At 35.4% G+C, this 23,287-nt stretch overlaps 1 long non-coding RNA gene across 1 annotated transcript; it reads right to left on the bottom strand.

The window, feature by feature from the left end:
- Positions 1-6,618: 6,618 nt before the first annotated feature.
- LOC145984480 (uncharacterized) lies at positions 6,619-19,855 on the bottom strand. The gene is made up of 3 exons (XR_014441325.1): positions 19,758-19,855; positions 8,619-8,776; positions 6,619-7,225 (listed from the first exon to the last, which is right to left on the bottom strand). It is a non-coding gene; the product is annotated as an uncharacterized LOC145984480 (long non-coding RNA).
- Positions 19,856-23,287: the final 3,432 nt, after the last annotated feature.

Genomic DNA, 23,287 nt, shown 5'->3' with positions numbered 1-23,287 from the left:
TCTGTTTTCAGACACCGAAACTACCGACCAACCGTCACTGGAAAAACCCGTGACTCATCAACGCCATCTGTTTTCACACACCGGAAACACGAACTCCAATTCCGAGAAAACCAACCGTCACCGCGTCGCATACTTTTCCTCCTCCCCAACCCAAACTTTCTGACTCATCAACGCCATCTGTTTTCAGACGCCGGAAACTACCGCGGGGAAAAACCCGAATTCCCTCCTCCAACCAATCAAAACGCTCCTCACAAATTAAGCCCCGCCCATTTATGACGTCACGACCAATCAAAATCATCCTTACAAAATAAGCCACGCCCATTTTGTGACGTCACAAAAACAAAAAACAAAAAAACTGCTGCGTCATCAATTGACCTTTGATCGATCTTTTCCAATCAATTGATTTATCGGACTGAAAAGGGGTGCATTACTACTTCTATAATAATGTCACATATTCAGCGCAAGGAACAGCTGTATTAATTCGAAACAATATACCTGTATCAAATGCAGAATACCATCCGAGTGGTAGAATTAAAACTGTACAAGTAGAAAACCTGTGGATATGTAATCTGTATGCGCCTTCTGGAAGTAATCAAAGGCAGCAACGCAATGATTTTTTCGCAACTGAAGTAGTGACGGAACTTCAAGGTAATAAGCAACATATTATTTGTGGAGGCGCTTTTAATTGTGTTTTGTTGCCAAAAGACCAGCGCCCTGGATTTAATACATCCAATGCGCTGCAACAGTTGGTAACTGGGTTTCAATGGAAAGATGTATGGGACACTTTGCACCCAACAAGTGCAGGTTTCACATATGTAAAGGATGGGGGTGCTTCACGGTTAGATAGATTTTATGTATCATCATCAATTATCCCTAATATCACTAATGTGAATATGGTGCCAACTTGCTTCTCAGATCATAGTGCAATTATAATGGCGGTAAAAATGCAACTGCCAAATATACAATATGGGTATGGATATTGGAAAATGAATATATCTTTATTTGATGATCCACTTTTTGTTGACAAATTCCAAGAGAAATGAAAGTATTGGGAATGATAAAGGGTGAAACAAATAAATATAATTAAGTGGTGGGATGAATATCTAAAACCAGCTATCACACGATTTTGTAGACAATATAGTAGAGAACGGAACCAGGATTAGAATAATAAATACAATTTTTATTATAAAGTGTTGAGAGAGCTAACTGATGAAGGGGTAAGAGGTGGAAAAGTGCAACAGAACATTAAACAAGTACAGGCAATATTGTTGCAATTACACGCGCAAAAAAGAAGTGGGTGCAAAATACGTAGTAAAATGTTACCTTTTGACCCTCTTGAAATGGCCAATATTAGTCATGTTCTACATGAACGTAATCGTGGAAAACGCCAAACGATTTATAAGATAATAGACGAAGATAATTCTGAACATAGTAATGTGACTGACATAAAGGAAATCTTTTACCGCGCTTATCACTCTAGATTTCAAGGAACAAGTTATGATCCAGCTCAGGAACAAATATTTTTACAACAAGTTCCGGAATTTTTTCTGTTAATGACAACTTGCGGATTGAAAAGACCTTTACAGCTGCTGAGGTGTACGAAGCGATTCTAGGAATCAAGAATAACTCATCGCCAGGAATAGATGGTATCCCCATATAATTTTATAAAACATTTTGGTTACTTGTAGGTAATATTGTGACTGACTGGATAAATGCAGTATATAATCAACACTGCTTGGGAAGGACGAGCAATACAGGTGTAATCGTCCTGGTTCCCAAAGTTCCTAACCCTACGGTAGTTAAACACTAGAGACCTCTATCTTTGTTGTGCACGGATTATAAAATTTTTGCACGATGTTTACTTCGCCCGTCTTTTGCCTTATATGGAAAGAATGATCGGTGTCCATCAATACTGTTATGGTAATAATAGATCGATCTTCACTGTTTTGCAAACAATTCGTGATGTCATAACTAGTTATAGACATACGACGATACAAGGTCACCATGGTATAGTGGCATTGGATTTTCAAAATGCTTTTGATACTTTACAGCACGAAATTTTATATTCTGTATTCTTAAGGATGGGTTGTAGTCCAAAATTTGTAAATACGATTAAGAGTTTATACTGATGCCAAATCTTGTGTAAAAATCAATGTTTTTTTAAATAAGACATTTCCTATACAAAGGGGTGTCAGACAAGGTGATCCCATGTCTATGATAAGTTTTTGTGTAGCGTTAATGCCATTTTTAAAGGTACTTGAAATGCAATTGCAGGGGTTAAATATTCACTCAACAACGATAAAATTGTTAGGTTATGTTGATGGTGTCACTGTGTTTGTGAAATTGCCGACAGATATGGAAATACTTGAAAATGTGATAGAAAAATACAGCTCGGTGGCGGGCCTAAAGCTTAACTGTAATAAAACTCATTGGATGCACTTAGATGCTACAAACCACTCGTATCAAAATGATAAAATTCAAAAAGTAAATACACTGAAAATACTTGGAATAATTTTTACTCACTCTTTACAAGAAATGATTGCGCAGAATTATTCAACATGTATTGCTGGCCTGAAAAGTATGCTTAAACAAAACAAACTTCGTACCCTTAGCTTTGTGCGAGTTCAAAGCTCTGGTTTGTGGCAAGAGTGCTTCCGATGAGGAAATTGGATTTTGTACAGATAAGGAGTGCAATAAACTGGTTTGTTTGGGTACACCAAATGCTGCGGGTGAGTCACGAGGATGTGTGTCTACCGGTACGGTGCGGAGGACTTGGCCTGACTCACGTGGAATTAAAGAACCAAGCTCTCCGCGTACAAGGAGATATGTCAATGTTAATAAACTTCCCAGACATTTTAACGAGTGTAATACTTAAATAGATTTTGGACACCATACCATTGCAGTCTCCGATCGCTATAGCAACGGTTCCACCGCATTATAAATATTTACAAGAATCAGTGCTAGAAATTTGTTATATACTACTTTCAGCGAAACCTCTTGAAATACCAAAAGTATCTCAATTATACAAGTCACGTTGTTTGGCAACACTGCCTAGCTGCAAGATAATGATTAAACAACCTACCAATCCCTGGCACAAGATATGGAACAATGTTCAAGCATTACATTTATCGTCCTTGGTAAAATCTGCGTGGTACTGTGTGGTACAGGATATAGTGGTGACGGAAGAGAAATTACATAAATTAAAACTGTTACAAGACCCACTATGTGGTAGGTGTAAACAAAATGGTTCGATTTCACACTGGCTAAGTGAATGCATACGGACACGTGAAACATGAAAATATCTATGTGTGTTATTAGGAAAAAAAATTATCGCACCCATCCCAATGCGTTTACTGTGCATAACATAATGTTACCTACGTTTTTGTATTTTCCATGTACTAAATTGCGTAGTGTACAATGGTTGGTTGGACATTATATATTGTTTGTCTGCATATATAAAGGTATAGATTTTCATGACCAATTTTTAATATATGTTAAACAGGAATATCATAAAGTGTCTCAAGATAAAAGAAAAATATTATTCGCACATTTTTTAAAAGTGCTGATGGAATGTTAAAGTACAAATAACTATTGTTATCCAAAAACTGTAAAATTACTCTATGAAAGAAATATTGCAAAAAAAAAAAAAAAAAAAAAAGTGGTTAAGGAGTTGGACTTGAAATCCAATGGGTTCTACCCGCATAGGTTCGAATCCTGTCCGCAGCGGAATTGACTTTTTCTTTCTTTTTAGTCAATATCTTTTCTGTTCTTCATCTTTCCTGAAAATTATGTAAATAAAATATCTTGAAAGAAAACGGAAAAAAAAGTGGTAGCGTCGCCGGCTTGTAATCAAAGGGTACTGGGTTCGATTCCGGTTGGGATACCACTTTAAACTGTAGGTCCAGTTCCAATTCTGATTATCCTTATTGTGCAAAAATTGGACTTAAAACACCTATTCAATCAATCGAAAAAAGCTTTCTTTTCTAAAATATTAATTCAGGCCTGCATTTATATTAATTATATATAAACAGGTTGTGCAATTATGTGTAAGAAACGTTTTCTACATGACACGTAAATTACGCGTAAATACCCGTAAAATACGTAAAAACCTAGAATCGAATATGAACATTAAAATAAAACATGTTTTTTGCGATCGTTATTGTTATGTACGTACTTCTAAAATAATGATTAATTTGGTCCCGTTTTGTGCTAAATGGAGCAAGAAACGTACAAACAAATGGTTCCTACTATTCACGTCTATGTCGTCGATTCAAAGAGCACGACAGAGCGCGGCATCTCTCCTCAGACAATTGATTGATTGACTGCATTAATTTCGTGTGGAAAGAGATGTTCTACCTTCTTTTATTACTATTTTACTTTAAAAAGAATAATTGTAATAATTTTAAACAATAAATACATGAATATCTTTTGTAAAATCTTGTGTAAATTCTAAGAAATGACAGACAAAGAGGAAGAAATTATTGATTAAGGGGAAATGTGAACAATGAATAATACAAGTTCAGCAAAAAAATGATGATTATGACATAGGAATCTATCCTTTGTAATCCTCGTCTGAGGAAGAAAACGTGAACTCACGATTAGGAAAGGAATTCAAGTGTGTAGAATGCTTGGAAGACTGGGAAAAGGCAGCATCCAACATGCTTTGAACATTTTCACTAGAAGCGTTTTAAAGATATTCTGGTGGTTCACGACTTTTGACTCACCTGTATCTACGCATAATACGTAGTTTCATATTTAATGAACATTTTTAAGAAGTCCCCTACATATTTTAGACTATTAGAAGTGTATGCACGTAACATGCAAGTTTTATTGGTGATAAGTGTAATATTTGTGAGAGAAAGGGGAAAATAAAAAAAACTGAAAAATCTGGGAAGAATATGAATAAGTCTACTTCGGACACATTATTTTATATTTATAAAATCAATTTGTCTACAATTTTTTTAATTTTTCTGTTATTTATATGTCATGTAATGATTATGACATAATTTGATTTTCTTTCATTAAATGAAAGATTGATTTTGTCAATTTACATGATTTTTCACAATGAAACTCTATTTTAAACTATTTCGGTTTACTTTAAAATTTACTTAAAACCCTTTATCGTAGGGCATATCAATTTTAATTCTTAGGAGAGATGGACAAACGCATCATATTAAGACATGTTTCAAATTTTATGTCGTATTTACAAAAGTTGAAACATGATTCATTGAAAGAAGACTAAATTAGGGTTCATTAAAATTTTACAATACAAGTATACTAAAGAATATAGGTTTTATTGCTAATTGTTTCTTATGTTTGGCAACCCTCCTCGAATGACCCTAAATAAGTGTTTGAATTATTAATTTGTTTAAAAATAGTTAAGCGACAAATAATTCAAAATCGATCGAAGTGGTATGAAATGACCCACTAGAAAGCGCATAGTTATAAATATATAAAACTTTACCGTACTTATTGTAAGTAAAAACTCGTTGTACAGTAATAAATTGGTATTTTTGAAAATTTTACATGAATTTGACTATCCGATCAATATGTATATATTAGTTTTTAACACATAGTTGTTAGTTTATAAGCTTGAGTAAGAAAAGTGAACTATTATTTATTATATCTGTTTTAAGAACATTGATAGCAACGAAATATTCGAATACAACTGGAACAATAAATAAGAAATGACGAAATGAAGAGAAAGATTATCATGAACTAATACCTAGTCAGAATTTAGACACATTTTACTTTTAAGATAATACAAAAGGAAATTTGCACTACATATATGTAAAGGGTGAGTATAAAGTCTAACGCATTGAGAGAATTGTTTAGACATTCTCTGTTCAACAAATGGCACACATGTTGAAGTCCGTGAATAAAACAAAAAGACTTGTGAATGGGACGCACTTCGAGAAGGCAACATTTGTGTGCCTAAGAAATCAAAACATTTTGGTGCCATTACTAAAACAACGCATGTCTCTACCTAATGCACTTTTTGTGTAAAAAATATTTGAAATCAGTAATAGACTTTCTGCTCACTCTGTAGTACGATATATGTAATATCTCATAATTACAATAAAAAGTGTAATTACATCATTCAATCTGAAAATAACTCCCTGCATTATTTTATATTGACAATTAAAATACTGTCAATGCCGTTTGAAGTACATGCAACCAATTACTGAACAAGATTAGACTCTAAAGTGAAATTAGTATGATGATATTACTTTGATTATGATGGCAAATATAAAAAATGACTTTCAACCAATTTCAATTGTAATATCTATAGATATAGACTGTCTGATAAAAAATAATTGAGCCTATTATAACAAAAAGAGCAATCAAATTGTTCAAACTCAAAAAAAAATTCTGCATATGTTTTAAAAATTTTAAGAGCTTCCTCTTTCCTTTATATAAATACATACTATTGCCATATAAGTTTAGGTTTTGAAGTAAAAATGTTATAAACTCACTTACATGATAATGAGTGGCAAAAATAAAAAAATACATAGCAGTATGTTTTCATTTGAGACATATTATATTATATATGCATATGTATCATCTCATATGATACATATCAATTTAACATTGGACAGTAATTAGAACTATCCTTCTGAATATCATTTCTTCAATATTATATAGCTATTCAACTTTTTCTTTAAAAGGCATCCTATTAGCATTCAAGATACGGTGTATCTCTTATTTTCATAATAACTAGCACATAATAATAGTGGCAAAACTGTTACAGATATAGGCTATTATGTAAATACGTAATGGCAGATAACAATTAATTCAGTAATAATAATTACTAATTTTAAAACTAAAAAGAGCAATTATACGATCCAATCAGGAAACCAAACTACACACATTACTTTGAATTGAAATTTGAATGGCTTTCTTTAAACAAATTCATGTTGACATTATACACGATTAGACTTTACAGTGAAAATGTTGTTATTTGTTCATCTAAATGCACAAAGATTGACAAATATCCAAATTTGCATAACAGTTAGTATAAATGTGAAATATGAAATATTGATTCATGTGCAAAATATCCTGCACAGATTTTATCTTCTTCCAAACAAAAATACACATTCACTGCATTCTTACAGATGCAAAACAGCCTCTCAGATTTTCCCTCATGTCAATCATTCTTCCATCAAACTACTGAGTCCTCTTCTCAAACAATAACAGTAATGAAGCCACCATCTTCACTGCATGGCTGAAAATCAGCAAAGGAGCAAATAATATTGTAAAACATAAATGTAGCCAATTCGAAACACACCTTATAGAATGTTTGTATACCCTGTGTGTGTGTGTTTATGTGTGTGTTTACGTTCTACTCTAAGGTATGATTTGTGATTATAGTAACAGTAGTAACAGAAACAACTTTCATTCTTTATAATAAATGCCTAAATATGTTGTTTTTTAATAATGAGTATCCACAAGTGAAAAGATTACACATATGTACAGAATTTAGTCATTAATCTAAAGTTGAGATAAAATGGTCGATGTTTATTTTTGAATGACATGTATGTCTGATACAAAACTTCGATAACATTACAATTATTCATCCATTGAAATAAATTGAGTAAAGTAAAGTAAAGTGCTTTCCTGTGCTTTACACCACGCCATGAAGGTGTATAGGGGGTGTGGGGTTAGGGCCACACACTTTCTTAATCTCTGCCGAGCTGGGGGTGATGCGATCAGCACTACGCTCCTGGCCGCCTTTACCCCCTAGAGTTTCCTCCAGGTACCCACTTTATACGACGCTGGGTGGGCGCCGGAGCCGCTTGAACAGGTTGAAAAGTCCCGGTTCTCCCCCGCCGTGGATGGAACCCGGGTCTCTCGCATGGTAGTCAGACGCCTTAACGACTTGTTTTTAAAGGAATATCCCTACGCGGAGATATCCCCCGTCATTCACACTTTCTCAACTTTTACACTTATCAATTCTTTACAGTACTCTCAGTTTTCTCATTTGGACAAACACAAATACCCATGCCTTACCCGGGACTCGAACCCGGAACCCCTGGTGTCGTAGCGTGCTGTGCTAATCACTCCGACACGGAGGTCGACAACGACTGAGCTACCGCGGCTTGAGTTCTTGTAATTATTATCTAAAAAAACACATGAATAGCCTTGATCACCTCCACAACCTCTCGGCATTTCCTAGAAGTTACAGCACACTAAGAAAGCTAACGGCAGCAATATAACATGTTCACTATGACAGGAGGCTGAGAGCTGCAGAAGAGAAGGAATTTAAATGTTATAACGTCTGCAACAAGAAGTTTCCATGGAAGGCTCAGTGGGTTAAATAAATTTATTTTTGCACAACTATGAAATGCAGGACATTCAACAATATGTATGATGTAGATAATTTTAAAACGCCTATATTATTATCAATAATATGAATGGGAATATTAATATAATCTATTGTATTTGCAGGCATAAATGCATTAATAACTTTAATATGTCTTGGGTTGATGCAACTGACGTTAATGGTGATACATAAATATCGAGTTGTAGTTTGGAAAAATCAAATTTCATTGCCTATTATGTTAATGTTTTATTTCACAGCAGCAATATTAAACAGATGAAATGAAAGTAAAACTTACATTTATCATGTGCATAATTTTCTTCCACGTCCTTCTGCCAATACAACGTCCAGAAGCACATGCACCAAGAAGTAAGGCGATTATGACGAACAAAGTAATGATAATAAACGCAACAATCACTGGCCAATCGAGCCCATGCACGTCTGAGGAACCTCCATCTGCAAGTAGAAGAAGAAAAGGAACCTTTCACTGCCAAGATGTCCATACGCTGGGCAACAAGTTTGGGTAACTGTCAGGCCGTGGTGCCAACCGTATGGGCACCTTGCTTGTCTGTTTCTTCATCCACTGTGCCTGGCTTATGGGCATCAACATCGATGAAGTTTTATGTGCTCTTGAAGCAGCTGGCCTGGCAGTAAATCAAACCACCATTGGCCTCTTAATACATGTTTGATTTTGGGCATTACACATGACTGCTATAGCCTATTGAATGGTTTTAGGAGATGTTTATATGAAAATATAATTTTCCCAGGAACAATTTTGAAAATTTTGTGTACTTAGAATATGTGATATAAAAGTATATGTTAATTAATGTTTACAATGTAAATAATATCCAAGAATACAATGTTGCCAGGTTATGCTCAGGCACGGGTTCGATTCCAACCTGGGCATGTGTGTTATTTATGGGTATCCTTTCATCAGTTTCATCATATCACTCATCCTCTTCGTCGCGATTGGCCAAAAGTGGCAGAAGAGCGACGCTAAATAACAAACATCAAGTCAAATTCAAATTATACTCAGACCCATGAAGCTGAGATGTATATTTTCCACGGTCAAGTTAGACCGTACAATGACCACTCACACAATTCTATTCCACAGGAGCCATGGTGCCAAACACCTGGGCATCAATATAATTTTAAATGGGGTACACATACAGACCATGGTACCACAAATGTGAAATATTCACATTATTTGCGAAGTAAGAACACACTTTCTATCACAATATACGTACACACATGGGGAAACTAAATGTTGCCGTATATATTCAACTTTCGCCGAATACCCTCTGGCAGTGAAAGTGATAAAGATTTAAACACATTCCATCAAAAGTAATCAAGACCAACACAGACAATTAAGCTATCAAGATATACTACCATGAGATATCCGAAGGGGCAAACTCGAATTGCGCACAAAACCTGGCCAGAGATGAATGTTGATAAGGGTTCACTAATCTCCGACCACGAATTGCACACAGAGCGGCACATGATAGGAGCAGGCCCAGACGCGCTCGCAGGTGGATGTCAATCACGAATTGTGCACAGAGCAGTGAAGTGAAAGTGCTCGAGATAGATTTCAGCCAATAACGTTGGACCTAATGTGAAATCTGTTAAATTGTGAAGCCATTTCTTTCATTTGCATTTGTAACATTAATTTGAACTCTTGGGAATAAAGTTACTTGCGTACTTTGGAATAAAGTGTGGCAATATGGAAAAACGAAATATATTGGAGTGAGAGTGGAAACGCACTTCTCGTTTGTTAAACATACGTTTCGAGGAGGGAAGATATTGAAATCTACGGGATGACGGATCGTAACCATACATTCGCAATTATCTCGCAAACGGTTCGTTTGCAACCCCATGTTTACTGAAACTTTTTTGATTCCACTATCGTGTACTTTTCACAGTTTTACTTTGCGCTATTACTTATGATACACCCTGTATGAATATACAGCTAAATGTGTACAATTTGTAGCCTCTATAAACCATATCACTGTTTTATGGAGTAGGTCTAACGTGTGTGAAAAGATATTTTTTATAAGTAAAAGAACGTTCAATATCCAAAGAAAAAGTTCATTTTCTGTTTGTTAGTTTCTCATTCGAGAACTGGGAATGGCATGAGTGTTAGCGATGTTTTCTCGTTGCTTGCAACGTTACATCTATTCTTATCGTTGCAAATATCCGAGAGGGAGAACGACGACTTTAAGGAATCAGACAGTACACAAACTATCTAATTCTTAATGCTGAGAATTGGAAAGATTTAAATTGGGCCCCCTTCCCTTGGTACTTCTAGCAGTAAGACTGTTCCCGTGTAACTCCGATGCTCCCGGGTTTCATTCCCAGTGGAGGCACATTTTATTAAGTGTCTCGGAATCCACAATATGCTGTAGGACTCGTCTCGATTAGGCTCTATGCATATATATTTATTTATTTATTTATTTATTCGTTTGCTTGAAACAGAGATCATCTCCAATTACAGGAAAGCTTGCATATATTATATTCAAATATTAAACATATAACAGTGTAGAGTACATATAAACACACACACACGCAAACGAATTTGTACACACAAGATAATAAGGGTCATTCCACATCAATTCATCCAGTCCATGTCACCCACCATCCCCGATTTTAATGAAATTCGGTATGCTTATAGAACTTTTTATGCTGATTACAAAAATGACAACTTTTTTTAAATTGGTCAAGGGGTTCAGAAGTTACGCGCTTTTTAAGATCTCCGTGTACGCTACAAGCGGCTCCACTTTGAATGACATGCATTAGGTTATAAACGATCGTATCTTCCCTCGGGTTTGCCATAAAAACTTCAAGTTTGTTTTCTTTTGTTCAGAATAGTATAAGCTTTCATTTAAATAACGTTTCAGATGAATGCATCAATAAACATGTATTTTTATATATAGTTTTATGTATTTTTTTAAAAAATAAATGTCTAACTTCAAGAGCGAATTTCATGCAATGCCCCCCCTTCAATTTTCCCCCAATTTTATATGTTGATAGCTCAGAGTGTGTACTAATTCCGGATGAAAAAATTGCGATGGGCGGTTCAGAGACAGGGTGATAAAAAAATCATTTGCATAAAATGACATTAAAAGTAAATCTTATTAAAAATGCTTATGTATTTAGCACAAAGCCTGAAGTACAATATGTTTCAAGTTACAATATTCAAAATTTATGTTCACTAAGCATAGGCGTAACCTGGCGGGGGCAAAGGAAAGCTCTTGCCCTCTCCCAAATTTATAGATTAATTTAAAATTTGCAAGTTAAAATTACAGCCTAACCCCGATTTAAGTTCCTCGATTTTACATTTTCCTTCATTTTGCATTCAATCTTGATGGTCTGGTTAGAAATTTTTCAAGATTTTACATTTTCCCGCATATTAAGTTTTTTCAGCTTGGTCTCCTGGATAACGTAAAATTGAGGTTCCACTGTATCTAAGTTAGTTTCAACAGTCTTCATTTTTTTAAATTTTATATATTATATAATTATATATATAATTATTATTAACATTCCCAAGTTTAGCAAATTTATCTTCGAGAACATTCTTTTTGTGCATTTTATCTCAATATCGAAGTTCTTTTTTGGCTACTCTTCATGGTGATACGTAATATGAAGTAAGAATTAATGCTACACATTTGTGCTAATTGAAGGTTTTTCAAATGGATCTTTTTCGCCACATACCACAGAAAATATCCTTCTGACGGGATGGTTGGAACAGTAAAAATACTTGTAAAGACTTCTATAGTATAAAGCAACAAGTACGGCAATTATGTAGAAATAGTATTCAAGGCATAAATTTCTTAGTAATCATCTAGGGTGAAATGACAACAACCCACAGTACAATGTGTCAGCGATTGCAAAGTACTACAACAGTACCAGGAAGTATGCACTATTTTGAACTTACAGGTTCCGTAAGTTACATTTTACAAGTAACTGAGTTAGAGTCAATCATTAAAAAAGTTACTCAGTTATTGTTACTGGTACTTTGAAAGTAACTGAGTTTCTTTTACAGTTACTGTAACAGTAACGTACTGTCAATGATCATTGATTTGTGTAAAAGTTACACACAATCAATGATCATGAAGACTTCCATGTTTTACTTATGTTTCTAGTACATAATATGTATTCATATATTTACATTATTACTGCTAATAAATGATGGAAAACACAGTCAGCTTTGCTTAAACGATTATAATTAAAAATAATTTGTATGCTGACCACGGTATTTTGAAAATATGGTGTCATTGATTCCACTTGCACCTATTTCTTTCTCCTCCATTCCAAGTTCAACAATATCCAAAGATCCACTCCCTCGACAATGACTTTTTCCTAGCTGGACAACAACATTCCAAACGAACGCAGCAGTCTACCAAAAACAATGGACTTTTTCACATACAATTAGAAATGAATTACAGTAAAGCGTGGATGTTCTAAATTTATCATGCAACAAAGTATATTCCTCGCCAGCAATTCCAAGAAAATCCTTTCACGTAGCATCCGGAGAAGGTACATATTTTATTTTTATAGTCTGGAACAGAATTGTCCAATTTAGCTATTTCCCTACTGCAAAAAGTAACTCTGTTAACGTTACAGGTACTTACTTTTAAAAGTAGCTAGTTACAGTTATAATTCCTAAATAAAAAGTAACTGTACTTGTAACTTTGTAACTATTTACTTCGAAACACTAGCTGTTTAACAGTCAGAGCAAAAATAGTAAGTGCCGATGTAATATGTTTTGTAACTGTATGGTTTGACTTTTGTGAAGAAGTGTCTTTCGAATTCCAACTGTAAAAAGTTATGTACTAGCATGTCTGTGCGTGACTCAAACTTGTTTGTAGGATTGCTCCAAAAGTCCACGTGAAAATGGCGAAGCAGATATTAAATTCTTGCATCCACTTGGTCCATCAACTTCCCACTATTGGCCACAAAGAATTCTGTGTCCAGAGGACATTAACAACACAAATGGATGGATGGATATATGTACTTAGTGATAAGTCAAATACTTTAGTGTGTTTGAAATGCTCAAAATATCCATCTAAAATGTGAACGGCACAATTTATAGTACATAAAATTTTGGCAATGCACAGAGTGCAATTTTTAGATACTATCTTAATGGATCACTTGGAAACTATCTTCGTGTTGAGATAATCACAAAGTTTTCCATCGTATAAAAATAGTGTCTAGGATTATTTGATAAATACATTTGGAAAATCACAATTATTACTCTTTATTCGTTTGTTCCTCAAGTGCCAGGAGGATCGCAAAATATATTTAACTTATAAATTTTAGAGGGGGCAAGTGCTTCCCTTTGCCCCCCCCCCCAGGTTACGCTTATGCTTACATTCACACATAGTGAACATAAATTTTGAATATTGTAACTTGAAACATATTGTACTTCAGTCTTTGTGCTAAATACATAAGCATTTTTAATAAGATTTAATTTTAATGTCATTTTATGCAAATGATTTTTTTATCACCCTGTCTCTGAACTACCCATCGCAATTTTTTCATCAGGAATTAGTACACACTCTGAGCTATCAACATATAAAATTGGGGGAAAATTGAAGGCGGGGCATTACATGAAATTCGCTCTTGAAGTTAGTCATTTATTTTTCTAAAAAAATACATAAAACTATATATAAAAATACATGTTTATTGATGCATTCATCTGAAACGTTATTTAAATGTAAGCTTATATTATTCTGAACAAAAGAAAACAAACTTGAAGCTTCTATGGCAAACCCGAGGGAAGATACGATCGTTTATAACCTAATGCGTGTCATTCAAAGTGGAGCCGCTTGTGACCTACACGGAGATCTTAAAAAGCGCGTAACTTCTGAACCCCTTGACCAATTTTAAAAAAGTTGTCATTTTTGTAATCAGCATCAAAACTCTATAAGCATACCGAATTTCATCAAAATCGGGGATGGTGGGTGACATTTTCACAAAATTCTGGATGATTTGACATGGAATAACCCATAAGTGAAGTACTGCAGGAAATGAACATATATCCACCCATACACACACATATGTTTTTTTTCAGAATATAGCCTTCACATAGTATTAAACGTAAAAAAATAATAAAATATATTTAGCATATATATGACATACGTACATAGTCACCATAGATACAAGAATAGAGTAAGGAAAATAGAAGGTAATATAATTTCAGAATAATGGAAAATAATGCACAGTAGAATGGATTCACAGATATCATATATGTATATCTATTCTGTTTCAAAAATTGGTTTTAATGTTTTTAGATACAAAAAAAGTGGCAGACTGAAATCCAGATTTTCATGCGTTTCAGAAATATTATTATATGTAGAACAGAGTCTGAATAAAGGTGATGGTTTTGTATTTTTCTGTTCTCTGGATATCACAAAGTAGAAGCTGTTGCATCCGAAGATTAGATTTTCTAACATTAAATTTAAACTGATGAACAAAGATACTATTATCCAGAATTCCATTTACTGTTTTGTAAAGACATATTTGTTGTGCTAATTCTCTCCTACTACTGAGGCTTACATAACAAAACTCTTTCAATAAATAATTATAAGATAATTTCATCTCGTAACCAGATACCTGATTCTTCTTATAGTATAAGTAACGTAGAAATATATATGAATTTGCTATATTCTATTTTTGTAACATACTTATATACCCAGGAGACCATACAATCGACGCATATTCGAGTTTACTTCTTATCATACTGCTATACAATAGCATAATGACATTTAAATTATTTTGGCTCTTTGAGCTTCTTATGAGAAATCCTAGCTGTCCATATGCATCCTTAACAATATTCGAGATATGTTCCTCAAAGGATTAATTACAATCAACAACCACACAAAGATCTTTGACAGAGAACACTTTTTCCAGCTTTTCATTACTAATTCTGTATGAATACTCATGTGGGTGTTTATTGATAAAAAATACCATAAAGCTACATTTTTAAATATTAAACCTTACATCGTTATTCATACTCCAATCAAAAAGTACATTTATATCATTCTAAAGATCTAACATATCTTGAGGGAAATTAATTTCTTTATACAGTTTAACATCGTCTGCGTACATGAGAAGTTTGTAAATGCTGAAGTATATGTGGCAAATCATTTATAAATATAATGAGCAGAAGTAGACCAAGGTTCGAACCTTCGAGGACTCCAGAATCTACACTGTATTGATGTGAATCTGATTGTTTGTAAGTCACATATTGTTTCCTATTGTGAAGATTGATTGATTGATTGATTTGGTGTTTTAAGTCCACTTTATGCACAGTAAGGCTAATCGGGACTGGACCTACAGCTTAAAGTTGGATCCGAACCAGTATGTGCCTCCACCGACTATCGAACCCGGGGTATTGTGAAGATACGAAATAATAAGAGATAACATGTCACTCGTAAAACCAAAGTTTACAAGTTTACATAGTAATACATCGTGATTTAATTTATAAAGGGCTTTGGAGAAACACATGTAAATAATGTGAACACTTGAACAATTATGAATTGCATTATGAACATCTTGAATTGAATTTACTACTATTTGTTACAGTGGATCTATGAGGAAAGAATCCATGTTGGTTAATATTTATGTAACTTTATACGTGATTAAAAATTCTAGTATATAAAATTTGTTCTAATACTTTGACTGGAGCACTGAGGATTGCAACTGGTCTATAATTTTCCATGTTACTGCTATCTCCAGATTTCAAAATTAGGCACACGCGTGTTAATTTCCACATATTTGGAAAGGTATGTAATTCCAATATTAAATTAAATATCACCAGTAAAGGTTTTATGAAGACCTCAGCACATCCTTTTAATACGTAAGGCTGTATGCCAACTGGACCTGCTGCTTTTTTAGGTTTCAATTTCTTGATAGCATTATTAAACTTGCATTCAGCAAATTTTTCAATGCATAATGAATGTTGAACTCGTAACTCATCATTTCCTGATACTCTATATGAACTAGGGGAATCCGTATAAACACATTTAAAGTAGTGTGCAAAGGTATCTGCAATATCCTGACTAGTATCGAAAATTTTCCCATTGAAAACCATAGCACTATTACTGTGTCTATTTTTATCCTTTTTTGTTTTGAACAAATTTCAAAAAGAGCGTGTAGCATGTTTGACAGTCTCCTCGATATCCTTAGTGTAATTAAAATTTGCTTTCTATATCAAGGATTTTGACTTTTTCCTGGTTTCCTCATACAATAATTTAATCTCCTCTGCATGTTTCATACGTTTTCTGTGATATTCTTTTAACTTCAATATCTCAACAATTTCTATCGTAAACCAGCATAAACTTTCTTTTTTTTAATTGATGCAGCGAATACCGTATTTACTACATCATAAAATTGGCTTACTGCTTCCTCTACGTTTCTGAGACTGCTGAAGAAGGTCCAGTCAGCATTCCGAAATAACTCATACGTAGATTTTCAAATATCTAATAGATATAGTGGACCCAGGAATGTATTTACAAATTTATTTCAGACGGGGTCCGAACCTAGTGCCTCAGAAATAATAATAATAATAAATATGAACGTGTTAATGAAAATAATTATATTAAATTAAAACAACAAATAATAATAATTAATAAATTAATATTGTATTGCTATTATTACGTTAATAGATAAAAATTGTGTAAGAATAGAGATATAAAAGCATGTATTCATTACCTAGCGTGTAGTTAAGATCGCTACAATTTGTATTAATGCAACTGCCCTGCAAGGAAATCAGTGCCAAATAGATAAAAAATTGAATATTTATTACATAACAAGAAATAATGTTAGATCCAGTTGACAAAAATTAAAGTTTTAGATTAATATCTTTGCTACTGTCATTCAAAATTCGGTGGAAATAAATAACCCTCGATTATACAGCAAATGTTAAACCAGTATATTTTCATTAGTTAGTCCCCGAGAATTTGAAACCCGAGATTTTAGCCCCCGAACTTATTTCGGGCTGGCGCCGTCACTGCTGTGTCATACGTTCAGTTTGTACCCAACTCGCGTTAGATTTTTTGTGGTGTAATTTAAAAATGTATAATATTGTATTGAATTTTGAATTTGAATTTAAAATTTTGGGTGCGTCAGCACTAAGGCTATTTTGCACCCGTCACATTATACGGAGTCCAGCCCCTTATCGTTTCACAGAACAACTCTAACGTTGCAGTACTAAAATTATAAAATATTAAAATCTTCTGACTTTCGTTAAAAGCTGAGGTTGTAAAGGAGCACTCAGCACAAATAAGGACAAAACACAGCACAACACAAACAAAATTATACTGGCCATGGGGCCAGTCGCCAGAGCCTCGTTAGTCTGCAGTCCAGGGTGTACTACGTGGAAGTGAGGTTGACTATTGGGTGCACTACGTGGAAGAACACCCCTTACACCCCAATATTGTATTGACTTGCCGTTACAAGCAGCTATAGCCGGACCCTGTTTCCGAGTGGCGTCGACCTCCATGGCGGAGCGGTTAGCAGAGCGCGCTGCAACGCCAGGGGTTCCGGGTTCGAGTCCCTGGTAAGGCATGGGTATTTGTGTTTGTCCAAAAACGTGAAAAACTGAGAATACTGTAAAAATTGAAAGGTGTAAAAAAGTAGTATGAATGACGTGGGATACCACCGCGTAGGGGTATTCCTTTAAAAAAAAAAAGAGAGATTGATTAACAGAGCGCGCTACAACGCCAGAGGTTCCGGGTTCGAGTCCCGGGTAAGGCATTTGTCCAGATGAAAAAGAAACTGAGCAACTGTAACAATTGAAAAGTGTAAAAGTGAGAAAAAGTGTGAATGGTGGGGGATACCTCCGTGTAGGGAGTATTTCCAATTACAAAAAAAAAAAAAAATAGTCGTTAGCAAAGCGTGCTACAACGTCAGGATTCCGGGTTCGAGTCCCGGGTAAGGCATGGGTATTTGTGTTTGTCCAGATGATAAGAAACTGAGAAACTGTAACAATTGAAAAGTGTAAAATTGAGAAAAAGTGTTAATGGTGAGGTGGTATTTCCTCTTTTTTTTAAAAAAAAAGAAAGAAAGTGGTTAGCACATCGCGCTGCGACGCCAAGGGTCCCGGGTTCGAATCCCGCTTGGGCTTGGTTGTTTGTGAATGTCCATTCATCAATTTCATCATTTCATCACTCATCCCCATCTTTGCAAATTAGCCAAGAGGCACAAAACGCGAAGTAAAATGAACTAAATCAATCAATCAATGCAATAAGTTGAAAAAGAAGGCTCGTTCTTCAGTTAGATAAGGAGGAAATCGAATACGGTATTAAGGGAATCAAATTTCAGCCTGTTTCAGCTTTCACTTTTCATGTTCTATGTTTTTCGGTTGGAATTATTGGAAGGAAGTTTATTTTCCGTCAACGAAATGTCCTCTTGATTTTTTGTTTGAGAAGTGACGACATTTAAATTTGATTGATTGATTTGGTTATTTTACTTTGCTTTTCTGCCTCTTCGTTATTCACGACGGTCGGGATTAATACATAATAGTCGTGTTTTTTCAACAACATGTACCAAACGTACTTGTATGTACAGTCATGGACACTTCTGGGTTGTGGGCCTCCCCGATGGCGCAGTGGTAGCGTCGTCGCCTTGTAGTCAAGGGGTCCTGGGTTCGATACCCGGTGGAGGCACATGGCACAGTGGTTCGGATCCCACTTTAAACCGTAGGTCCAGTCCCGATTAGCCTTACTGTGCATAAAGTGGACTTAAAACACCAACTCAAACCAAACTTCTGGGTTGTAACGATTCCATTGAAAGTTAAAGGAATTGTTATAACCCAGAATTGTCCGTGACTGTACTCGTAATTATTAGTTCGTTATAATAATGAATTCAAATTATTGCGACTGAAATGAAACTATATGTATCAAATGTGTAATTTTAGGCTAATATTCCTTTCCCGGGAGTGATGCCTTCCTTGTCGCCCTTCGTTCACCCATGATTTATGCTAACCGCAAAGATGAATATGAATGATAATTAGATGAAATGGATGAAGGAGCATTCACAAACGAACATCCATTTTCAAACTGGGACTCTAATCCAGATTCATCGGTGGTGAGGTCGTGTGTCGATCAACTTAATCATCGAGGCCTTCTCACTGGAATTTGCATCGACTCCATTTCGTCACGATTAGACAAGGGTGCCAGAAAAGAGACTTAAAATAACCAAATTAACCAATCAATGGAAATTGTATTGTCATCTCATGAATATTACAACCTTTCGTTATCAATGTCCTTTCATTCTGTATGTGACATTAAATACTCCTGAGATATAAGCACGGAACAGATGAAGATGTGCGGGGGCGATTTACAATGCTAGAAAAACAGATCCAAGATTAGTAAATTAACAGACGAACAGGAAAGGTCAAGAAAGAAAAGTATCTGTAGAAAATTATAATTCTCACTTTGAGGACCCATTGTTCCTTCAGTTCCAGTTGTAGTGGAATTGAGGATCAAATCATGCATCGTTTCTTCGACAGTCACTTGCCACCGACCACTTCACACGACAGCATACAGCAAAAGGTACCCCCGAAAACAGCTGAGCAATTGCACCACTTACATCAGCAGCATTCCTTTCTCGAGGTCACGCACACTTATTACCCACTCTTTAATGGTTTTTAGAATCGGCTAAGAGCCTATTGTTTTATCCTCAGAACAATCGAGCGAGGAATGTGCAACTGAGCATGTGGAGTAATAATATGAAGTCTGCATTCCAAACCACTTACGAGAAGTCAACAACATAATAACGTCCATAAATCTCTTACTGCTAGTTGTTTGCATATTTCAGCTAAGGTTACTGCTTTTTCTGATATTACAAAATAGCATTTTATGAAATTTCTAATGCAACCTCGTAAATTGAAACCTCCACATCTACTTATGAGTATGTGCTTCTTAATGCATAATATATAAGCTTCTTTTTTTCCAAGTAAGATACAGGGTGGTCCATTAGAGTGAGAACATTGCATATAAACAAACAAGGATAAGGAGACAGGAATGAAACGTAGGAAAGAGGAAAACTTGTTAGGATATGTTACAAACATGATGGCCATCACGAAATCAGATTCCCGTTTCGCTTAATCCAATTTCGCCTAAAACGGTTGGAAGGCAAATAATGTGAGGAAAATTTTGACGGTGGCCAACATAAAAACACAAAACAATTCGTAACATGTGCCAATGAAACCAAATAGTCAGGTCTTGCCTCTAAAAACGAGCATCGTAACACAATCAAGCAGCCGGTGGCGGTTGTCGTATTATCTATAAAAAAAGAAAATATACACAAAGTAACATATCTACAAGTAGACATAACAGCAATATCACAGCCAATAGTCTTAGTCGTATACTAAACGCTAATAAATTACGTAGAATCAAAAGCAAGGCAAGGAATTACAAATCTACTAAATAAACCCAGTGTGACGTAGCATCATTATAATCATATGAACTTACGACTCGATTTCTTAGTCTATCTTTTCGTAGGCAGAGACGAGCGTTAACAAGTTTAAACTTCAATCTCTGACGTTTATCCGGATTGTCAAATTCAAGCAGCGTCCTTAACGCTTCATTTTCTGATTGTTATCGTTTTATCATTTCAATAAAGCTGAATATGTTGGGATGATCTCTTCCACATGTCGAGTTTAGCTTCAAGTGCCAGCTTTCCGCGTCATTATTCGTTATCTCTCTTTCATTATAGTAATGATTCCACAGGCGCCAAAAATCCACCTCACTCGGGTGAAAATTTTATCTTAAGCCGCCCCTGACGACAGGGTGAATATAGTTGTTGTAGTACAGTAATTTTCCATCACGTCTAGAAATAAAAAAAAATACACTGACATTGTTTCAGCAAGTTCTTCGCACTAGCACTCCTTGCAAACAACTGACGTTAGCTACAGACCCCCTCTTATTACATCGTGACACCTATGGTCCGGACCTGACCTGTCTTTTTTCTATTGGCTTGACCGATCGCTGAAGCAGGTCTATGACATCAAGGAGAGATAAGGATGACTAACACAACAAAACAGCACGTATCTTTCCTCTGTTGAGAGACCGTTAAATTTCCTGCATTTTAAATATTTATATTTCAACCCGTTTAGGCGAAATGTGGTATGGCGAAATGGAATATCCCGTTACGCCTAAAATGTCAGTTAGGTCATAAATTGTGCTGATAAGCAATAAGGCGAAAGGGGATTAGGCGAAACGGGACGACACGCACTGTATACCCCGGTAACTACAGTCTTGCAGACCACCAAGGATCTGGCGTATGGACCCACGGCCATTATTTTCCTCTGTGGGGCTTCAGTTGTATCGTTCGTATATGTATGTGATTGTCCCTTCATTCATTTCACCTTATCGTCCTTCATTCCCATCATCGTGATTAGCCAAAATCGGAAGAAATGCGAAGTTATACCTTTACTGGTATACGCTCATCCTGAGATATAACTGAAACTTTTTGACGCCTAGGTAATGATAGCATTTTCTGGTATTTTGTAGCTATCATTTGTAGTGTCTATGACAAGATGATACCAGTTGTAGGTTATGGCCAGAGCTAGGAATTTTAGGTGCTGCACCTTAATTTTTTTTTTTGTGTGTAAATGGGTAAAAAAGTGACTCATCCCCAAAATAAGCACGTATTGAACTTTACTCATGGTGTTTCGGTGGCACCTTTTTGCATCTTTTTCACAATCTCGGAACCTTTTCCACCTTTTTCACAATCTCAGAACCTTTTGCACCTTTTCGCCCTTTTTGCATCTTTATCATTTTTTTAAATACAACTCGAGCGCTGTTTAACCCCACCCACATTCGAGGCACGGCTTCTTGGCACGCGATTCTTGTTTACCGCAAAACAATGAATCGGCTTTCTTCAGTTCTTGGACGTTAATGTAGTAAGCACGCGGACTTTAAACAGTGCCAACAATGACACGTTACAATTGCTAGAAGTTGTGCTCTTTTCCTCCTATGCTATATTGTTTACGAATTGTTGTAGGGAAGCTGTTTTGTTTTCGTTTCCTTCTCCCGTATCAGCGAGCAAGGTAACTGCAGTCTGTGATCGACTGATCGATGCATCGGATTTGCTTGTTCACCATGCCAAAACATAAAGTAAATGTTGGGAAACTGCAGGACATTGTTAAACAGTTTAGCGGTGACGGCATTCAGAGTGATGGATCTGTTCTGAGGTGTGTGATGTTTCTATTGCTGTTGATGACAAACACCAACACACTCGGGTTGTTCAGCATCTACAAAGTGGGAAGCACGTCAGGAATAAAGAACTACGAGATGGTAAAGATGGGAAGCGACAGCAATTCATTAGTGAGGCGCTTTCATCTTCGAGTTCCAGAAACAAAAATGAATTTTTCAGTGAGACAGCAAGGACATTTATAGTGTGTGGAATACCTCTTTCGAAACTTAACAATCCTGTCATGAAATCATATTTGTAAAAAAATACTGGGAAGTCAGTTTCAGATGAGACCACCTTAAGGAAATCTTACCTTCAACCTCTTTATGAAGCTAAAATCTCACAGATCAGGCAAGTAGTAGCTGACCATCCAGTTTATTTCATACTAGATGAAACCACAGATAGGTAAAACATGTACGTTTTGAACATTTTAGTAGCACCTCTCAATGGACATCAAGTGAAACCCATGCTTTTAAAAACTTATTTTCTCGGCAAAACAGATAATGCAAGTGTAATGCAAAGTTTCAATGATGCATGTTTTGTATTGTGGCCGGAGGGCGTAAAATATGATAGAATGTGGTTAGTTCTTACAGACCAAGCATCTTACATGTTAGCTGCATTTTCTAATCTGAAGAATATGTATCCTAACTTAAAACATGTGACCTGCATTGTTCATGCTTTGCATAGAGTTTGTGAAGCTCTTAAAGATGAATATACATATGTGAACGAATTTGTTTCTAGCATTAAGAAAATACTGAAAAAGGCTCC

This window comes from Lepisma saccharinum, chromosome 2 (genome assembly GCF_977018435.1).
Source record: "Lepisma saccharinum chromosome 2, izLepSacc3.1, whole genome shotgun sequence".
NCBI lineage: Eukaryota > Metazoa > Arthropoda > Insecta > Zygentoma > Lepismatidae > Lepisma > Lepisma saccharinum.
The sequence above is the reverse complement of the archived record's forward strand: the minus strand, read 5'-3'. Positions and strand labels throughout refer to the sequence as shown.